This window comes from Grammomys surdaster, unplaced genomic scaffold (assembly GCF_004785775.1).
Source record: "Grammomys surdaster isolate TR1022 unplaced genomic scaffold, NIH_TR_1.0 136, whole genome shotgun sequence".
Taxonomy (NCBI): domain Eukaryota; kingdom Metazoa; phylum Chordata; class Mammalia; order Rodentia; family Muridae; genus Grammomys; species Grammomys surdaster.
In genome coordinates, this window is record NW_021604594.1 from 1,701,600 (window position 1) to 1,710,282 (window position 8,683).

An 8,683-nucleotide genomic window follows, 5' to 3' on the forward strand; every position below is an offset into this window, starting at 1 on the left:
CTCTCTCTCTCTCTCTCTCCCGCCCCCCTCCCTCCCTCCTTCCCTCCCTCCTTTTCTTTCTTTAATTTTATTTTTCTTAATTTTCACATGTCAATCTGACTGGTGCCTGACAAACTTCTTGGTCCTCTTTTTGACGATCTTGGGCTTCACCAAAGGCCGGAGGGCAGCCATGATGCCGCAAAACAGCCCCCACCTCGCAAGCAGGGGCCCTGTTAACTATCTTAAATCATGTTTATCCTCCATAGATAAGTGCTACCTGTTGGGTGTTATTGCATTTTCTATGGGTTCTATTTTCAGCATTTGAGAGGAGACTCAAATCTCACTCCATTGTTTGGGAGAAGCAAATGAATCGCAGTCCAGTTGCTTTAATTTCGTTTTCCCAGTAGATTTAGTGTAACATCTGTCATGCAGTTTATATTATTATGTTAAATGTCCAAATGCAGCAAATTTAGAAGTTAGAAAGGAAGTGTTTGTCTAGGGCAGACCTGGGAATACCATTAACTTGTTGGCCAGGGATGTTGCTGACTCACTTGGTAGAGTGCTTGACCAGTATATGTGAGACCCTAGGTTCAATCCCCAGCATATATAAACCTTTCAATATCAGCATTTGGAAACTGCAGCAGGAGGATTAGAAATTTAAGGTCATCCTTAGCTACATAATGAGCTGGAGGTCAGCCTGGGCTACATGAGACCTCCTATTCCCTATTGCAAAAGCCAAACCAAACCAGAGAAAAATGAAAAGAAGAAAAGAGAAAAATATACAATGTACTGTGCAAAATACAATAGATGGAACAAAAATGTTTCAAAACTGAATTGTACTGACAATGAAGACACTTACTTGAGTTGTATCCCTGAAATGGGTAAATATTACTATATACAACATATACCTCTATAGAATTGATTAAACAAATGTTAACAAAAAACCCCTTGTTACAAAGTCAGATAAATGTCTTTAAATTTGGGAGAAAAAAAAATCTAAAAAGTTCTTTTGCTAATACAATCCACTAACCAATTTTATAAATCGTAAAGTATCTGAAAATGTATTTATTTTGGAGTAGTTCAGTGTAATGCACACCCAATCACATCCACTCTATGATTTTTCAATGCAGTTAACTTTCTATAGTTAATTGAAAAATTATTCAGATTAGAAATTACATTAAAGGAACACTGTCTTTCATATTCCAAATGGAAAATGCTGAAGATACAGTAGTCTGTTCATTTGGAAAGAGGTGTTTTGAGAAAAACTATCATAAATAAGAGAATCATCTGAAGTTAAAATATACGACAATGAAAGATATTATTTGTTACAATGGCTTGAAGAACCAGTTTGGAAGGTTCCCAAATACAGTGCACATGATGTATATCTAATGCTGTAAAGTTGTTCTGCATTGTTGATCATAAATTGGATTGGCTAAGTAATTAAACTGTGAGTTTTTGAAGGTCAAAGACATTGTTTCTCTGGCATGTTTTACTTGTACTCTTCTGTACATATTTAATAATGGCAGAGTACTGGGCCAAATTCTTAAAGTAATTCAATTATAGCAAATGATAATACTCAACTAAGAGAGTCATTAATCACTTGTAATCTATCTCTTGCAGGCATAGGATTCTTTTCAAGGCATAAACTTTGTAATGATTTAGTTTTAGGCAACACTATACAAATATGTTTAGTCCAAATAATTCATAAAATGTATAAGTACTAAATTATTGAATGAGTCTGATCAGATTCATAATAGATTTATTGACTAGAAAAAAGCAGCATAGATGAATATATTTTAACTTGAGACTTTAAAGTTTATGATACATTAAATATTTGGATTGAATAGTTTTTTATTCACGTGTAGAATTTGTAGGCCATTGCAGAAGGCTGTTGGAGATGCTCTCTGCTGCTTCTTCAGCACTGGTGACATGTTCATAGCAGTGGGAACTCTCCATAGTCACAGGTTTTTATGTGATGCTATTTATTATTATGATAACTATACTTTTTAAAAATCCATTTCATAACACCGTCTTGAATTTTTCTTTTCCTTTTCTCTATTTCTCAGGTTTTCAGACACAATCAGCACATCATCTCCAGGGCCTTCTAAGATCCTTCCTTGCTGTTTTTAGAGTCAAGAAAGGGTCACCACTGTGCCATTTTCAGTAACTACCTTTAGTTACATACTGCTCTGGCTTGACATGTTCTGACCTTCACTACCAAAATGCCTGAGATAAACTAGAGTCTATCCATGAGCACTTAAAGAAACCTCAGAGAGGGCACAAATTGTGTCAACGTCACATTAAGGGATGAAAACAGGAAGACTTCCTCTTGGAACACTTTGAATAAGATTAAGCACTTTAAAATTTCCACTTTTCTTCCTGTGTCTTCCATCTGTCTGTAGTTTGTGGTTATTGGCCTGTCTGTACTCTGTTGTGTGTGTATATGTGTATGTGTGTGTTTGTGTGTGTGTGTGTGTGTGTGTATCTGTTCTGTCCATCCTTCTTGCTTATCTGATATGTTGGCCTGTGTCTTGTGCCTGTCCCTAACAAAAGATTTTTCTATGCATTATTGAACAGCCCAGAAAACATAGCACTGGAAAGAAGCAAGGTTGTAGGAGGAGCTAATATGGGAGGAGTTAGGAGAGGAAGAGTAAGAGTAAGGAGGAGAGGAAGAGGAAAAGGAAGAGGAGAAACTAGGAGAGGAGAGAGAGAGATGTAGGAGGATGGAGAACCACACAGGTATGGCGAGCACTCGTGGGGAACAATTTATAAACTTATAATTAGGTTAGCTAATTGGGATACAACTTTCTTTGTATGGGCATCTTGTTATTAGTCATTATCAAACATATAAAGCCTTTGATTAATCTGTAAGAATTAGAGTCTCATTCTCTTACTGGGCCCTCATGGATGGCGGAATGGTGTGGGCAATGCCCTGCCTTGTGGAGACAGCGTGGAAGATTCTCAGAGCATCTCTCACACTGGCATCTAGTGAGTGGCAGGGCTGGTGTTTCTGGTGGGCTGGTTCTAGCTACAGCATGTGTGTGGCCTCAGGCCAAGAAACATGGCAGCTGGGCTAGGCAGAGCTGATGCAGCTTAGATAGTCTGATTAACAAGTGGCCAATTTTAAATCATTACCACAACACAAGATTTTTATATTTGGTTTTGTTTTTAAAAAAGCAAATGTTTTAAATAGAGTTTTACAATGGAAGAAGTTACTGACCCTATTTGATCCAGAGTAACACTCAAAACCTTAAATAGATGTCATTTACCCATATCATGATGCTTCCAATATTTATGGGATACTTGTTTTGTTTAAGGATGTTTTTACTCTGCTGACTGCTTTCAGCAAATGGTTATCACAAGACAAGCATAGATAATTCTGGGTTTTACATAATTTAAGATTAAGCTTTACATTTAGCTTACATTGCAATGTTGATTGCATGGGGGAATCCAAGGTGTAGTAAAGTTGGTTACATTGTGCATTTAAAGGCAGATTAAACCTAAACAGGTTGAGTTCACATTAGGACAGCAAGTTGTGTACATAGTCTTAAATGATCAAAAGGCATACTATTGACTCCGTGGCAGGATGGTCTGGCAAAAGAAGTTCATTTTCTTTGAAGACGAGATATTTTTAGAAAAATATGTCATTACAATGATATTTGGACATATGAGTATCATGAGGATAGATGTCTACATAGAAAGATAACTGCCTGATTATGTGTTGATAGATGAATGTTCAAGATGATTTTATATTTCCATCATCTGCTTACAAAAATTTGATCAATTACAGACTACAAACAACCCCTCAGGATCAGAGTGAAAATTCTCCAAACAAGCATATTGGGAGGAAAGTTTATTCAATTGAAAATGAAAAGGTATTTTATTATGTAAGTTTTTAAAAATAAAGGCTAATTAGCAAAGACTGCTCAAAGGGGATGCATGAATCTCCCTGAGAAGGGGAAATAGAAGAGATTGCTCAGGTAGACTGGGGGCCAGCGTGGATGGGAGAAGGAGTCAGGTGGAGGAGTACGGAGAGTAAGAATACTGGGAGAGATGAATGGAATCAGGGAGCATCTCTGGGATGAGCTAGAAGCCTAGTGCAATGGAAACTCCCAGGAATCTACAAGGGTGACCCTAGCTAGGACTCCTAGTAATAGGGGATGTGGAGCCCAAACTGGCCATCTCCTGTAACCAGATAAGACTTCCAGCGGAAGGATTGTGACACCAACCCAGCCACAAAACTTTTGATCTATAATTTTCCTACTTGCATGATATTCTGGGATAAAGGTGGCACAGAAATTGGGAGCGTGGCCAACTAATGACTGGTCCAGATTGAGACTCATGCTATGGGAGGGGGTCCACCCTGGATGCTGCCTAGAGGGTTGGGAACCAGAGGATGGATAGCCCAGAGACCTAGGATAGAACCAAACACAACCAGAAACAGTCAACAACATGCTCTCTAATGATATTCTGTTATACTCATATATAGGAGCCTAGCATAACTGTCATCAGAGAGGCTTCCTCCAGCAACTGATGGAAACAGATGCAGAGACCCACAGCTAAGCATTCAGGGAATCCTGTGGAAGAGGAAGAGAAAGGATACTAGGAGCCAAAGTAGTCAAGGACAGCATAAGAAAAACACATAATCAACTAACTTGGATTCATAGGGGCTTATTGAGACTGAACTGAATGTCAGGGAGCCTACATGGTTATGATCTAGGCCCTCTGTATATATGTTATAGTTGTGTAGCTTGGTCTTCTTGTGGAACTTTTTCCAGTGGGAGCAGGGAGCTGTCACTGACTATTTTAGAAGGGAAAATTTTAAAATGAAGGTAATTTTTGACTGTTAAAGAGAAAATTAGCTAGGAAGTGGTGGTGGACAACTTTAATTCTAGTACTTCAGAGGCAAAGGCAGGTAGATCTTTGTGCCTTTGAGGCCAGCCTGGCTTACAGAAAGAGTTCTAGAACAGCTAGGGATATACAGAGAAACCCTGTCTCAAAAACCCCAAACTAAGCAACCAACCAACAAAAAATACAACAAAACAAAAATAAAGAAAGAAATTAAAAAAATAAATTGAGTTAAAAAATACCCATCCCAGCCCCCAGGGTCTAAACCACCAGCCTGGAAGCACTTAGGGAGGGACCCATGGCTCCAGCTATATATGCAAGGGAAGATGGTCCTGTCAGGTATAGGTGAGAGAGGAGATCCTTGTTCCCATGAAGGCTGGATGCCGTGTGTGGTGGAATTTGAGGGTGGGGAGGTGGGAGGTGGGAGGGGTAGGTGGGGGCACATCTTCATAGAAGAAGGAGGAGGTGGCATGAGATAGGGGGTTCCTAAGTGGGGGAAGGAATGGGGTAAGGCAATAACATCTGAAATGTAAATAAAATATCCAATAATAATAATAATAATAATAATAATAATAATAATAATAATACCCATCCCTAGAAATGAAACTGGAAAATAGCAATAGAAGTAAAAACACAGGATATAGAAATGGTAGTGGACATTGTGAGGTCAAATCTATGGGTTCTGTGATGATGGTAAGTCCAGATGATCTTTTCTAGAACTCAGACAGTATGGAGAGACTCGAACAAAGATTTTGTCCTTACCCATTGTCTGCAGAAGATATTTGAAGGTGGCTATAAAGATAGCTAAGCAAGTAAAGATGCCTGCCACTGAGTTGAGCATCTGAATTTCATCTTAGGTCCTACACGGTTGAAGGAGAGTGTCTGCTTCCCCTAGTTGTACTCTCTGACCTCTATACATGTGCTGTGGTTCGTATGCTCCCACCCCTGTGTGTGAGTGAGTACACGTGTGCACATGCATGCACACACACATAAAATAAATAAATATTAAAAAGAAGAATATATTTGAAGAACATTCAGAGTAGGAAGGACACTGAAGGGCCAGGAAAAACACAGATAAAAGACTTGAAGATGAAATTAGGCAATCCATTTCAGCTGTGTGCTTCTGAGGGCACACACTTTCAGAACAGGTCTGATTTTTAAACCCAGGAGCCAATGTTCTCCACAAATACAAGAGCCTGCATGGAATCTTTTGCAGATATCAGTGCTGGAGGATGAGGACATTCTCTAGCAGCCAGTAATTCAGCAGGCAGAGTGACAGATGTCCTGAAAAAGTGAAAATGTGACAAACACAGAATAAGGAAGAAGAAAAAGTATGTGTGGATTGGCAGATCTTGTAAATGAGTTTTAGAGTGTTATTCATGACGATGCAATGATTGTTGCTACTCTAGCTCTCAATACAGACCACCTCACCTGTGGTCACCTAGATGTACAGGACCTATTCCTTCCAGGGGAGCCAACAACTCTGCCTGGCACTAGCTTAGCATCTCACTATTCAGTTCAGTTCTGAGACTAACTTTCTGGAAATTTTATAAGACACTAGAGCTTAAGGTCACTGTCTCACAAGACTGCAATTTGTGACACTAGCCATAAGCAGTAGGTTCTCATATACACTCGTGGCTGATTATAAATCACGGGTTCTCATAACATCTCACTCGAATGCTGTTATTTGTGTCATGGTGTCAGAGATCTGAAAATAATGCTTTTCTTATGTTTGTTTACTGATCTATCATAAAGGACATGGATGAACAATCTTTCTCATCACACTCTTGGGGTACCTACATGGTCACCTATCTGTAAACTCATCAAAACTCATGAGATTATGGTGACCAATTCAACCCTCTGTGCTCTTCAGCTGCCTGGAGGATGAGATGTGGGCTGACATTTTAGCCACAGTTTGATTCTTTGTGTGTATACTGGCCATCTTGAAACTTTGTACAGGCCTCCACCTACCAGTTATTATCACAGATGAAACTTGAGGACCAAGAGTTCTATTTCATGCAGCTAAAATAAATATTTCATGACTGCCGCTATCATTTCTTTCTCAGAAAAAGAGCGAAGGCCTGATTGAGCCCGTATAATCTGGAACCAAGGGACAAGCATGTGGGAGAAGAAGGACGAGGTAGAATCTCAGAGAATAGAATGTGAAGCCAGGCTTTCCAACAAACATGGAGGACTGAGGACAGATCATACTTCAGAAATACAAAGGGCATTTGTTCACCAAAGTGTTTCCAGTGGCAGTATCACGTGAAAATCAAGCTTGGATGCTCAAACAATAAAAGACATTATGACTCCCTCCCCATCAAAGCCTGAAATTTATTCCCTCCCATTTTCCTTATATTTTTGTTGCCTAAACAAAGACTTTGGCAATTTAATGTTGAAGACTCAGTTAGAGCACAAGAGCTTGTATGAGATTTGTAAATGCTACAATGTCATTTGGCAATTAGATTCTTTTTCTTTTCTTTCTTTTTTTTTTAAACTTTTAACTTTCTATCAGTAAGCTAATTATGACTCAGTGTTATTGGTGTCAATATCAACTTTCATCTGTTTGAAGACTTGGAAAGTTTATTTTCTATTTTTACAAAACAATTGATTAGGGAAAACAAGTTAGAATATTGCTTCAGGTGAGAAAAAAATACTCACATTTTAAGAAAGAACAGAAAAGGAAATCTGTACACTTGCACTGGCCTTCTTTTTGTCCTTCCCCTAGATCCTCTCGGAGAGAGAGTGGGAATTCATATGACAGTGTCTTTGTAGTGAGTTGTGATTCCTTTTCCTAAACAGTACAGTGCTAATTAAAACGTGAGGTTCTCATCAAATACAACAACCCAGTGCCTCATACATAACATAAAATCAAGCAAAGGTTTCCATGTCAAAAACCTTTAGACACAGGAAATGCTTTAATCCCATTTCTTCATTATGTGGGATCAATAATGTTAAAATCAATTAGTTGTTGTTGTATCTCAAAAGAACACAGGAGCTTAGTAAAACCTGGCGTGGTAGTGTATGCCTGTGGTGTAAAGGTGGGGCAAGAAGTTCCCGGGTTAAGGCCATCCTGGGATATACAGACTGTGTCAAAGGGTGAAGGGCTAGTTCAATTGTGCTTCACTTTCCCTCCACAGTCTCTTATATCTTTTAAAGATATAAGAAAACACCAAGGTGCAAAGTCTCACCAACATGTCTTAAGTTTTCTTAACTTTCTTAAAAGAGGTTTAGTTTTAAACAGAGAACAAGAAGCATGCATAATTACTCAGTGCCAGTTTTTGTGTGGTACCACCCACCATTAAATAATCATCTCAGCTCCTGTCCTGCAGATGATCCATCCTACACAGTGATCCAATAATCTCAGTGACATTCTGTTACTCACTGAGAGTATGGTCTCATGTTTATGCACAATTGTCCTTGCCTGGAGGGCGTGGTCCTGCCTGTAAGGTTTTTCTCTTTTTATAGTTCAATACGATATTAGAGAAAAGACTAAGAACAATCAAATCTTGTTGCCTTCAGACAAAGCTCATACGCAATGTTAAGTCATGAAGGTTTTATTTACCTTTTGGGCCCGCAGGAGAATCTAAAGCTTTTTAGCTAAAGTACCTGTTTCAGATTCATATATAACATACTAAAGAAACATAAAAAATATAAAGAACTCCTGCTTCCTTTATTAGACAACAACACACAATCTGATGCATCCATGTTAGTTACTTTTGTCCAAGGGGAAGACAAAACTTAAATTGTTTTGCTAAGCAGGAAGCAACAGCTTGGAGCCAGACACCTGAGGTTCACTTACACAGAAAGAAGCAAGAGGAGCAACAGCAACTGTGTTCACATTACAGAGAAATGG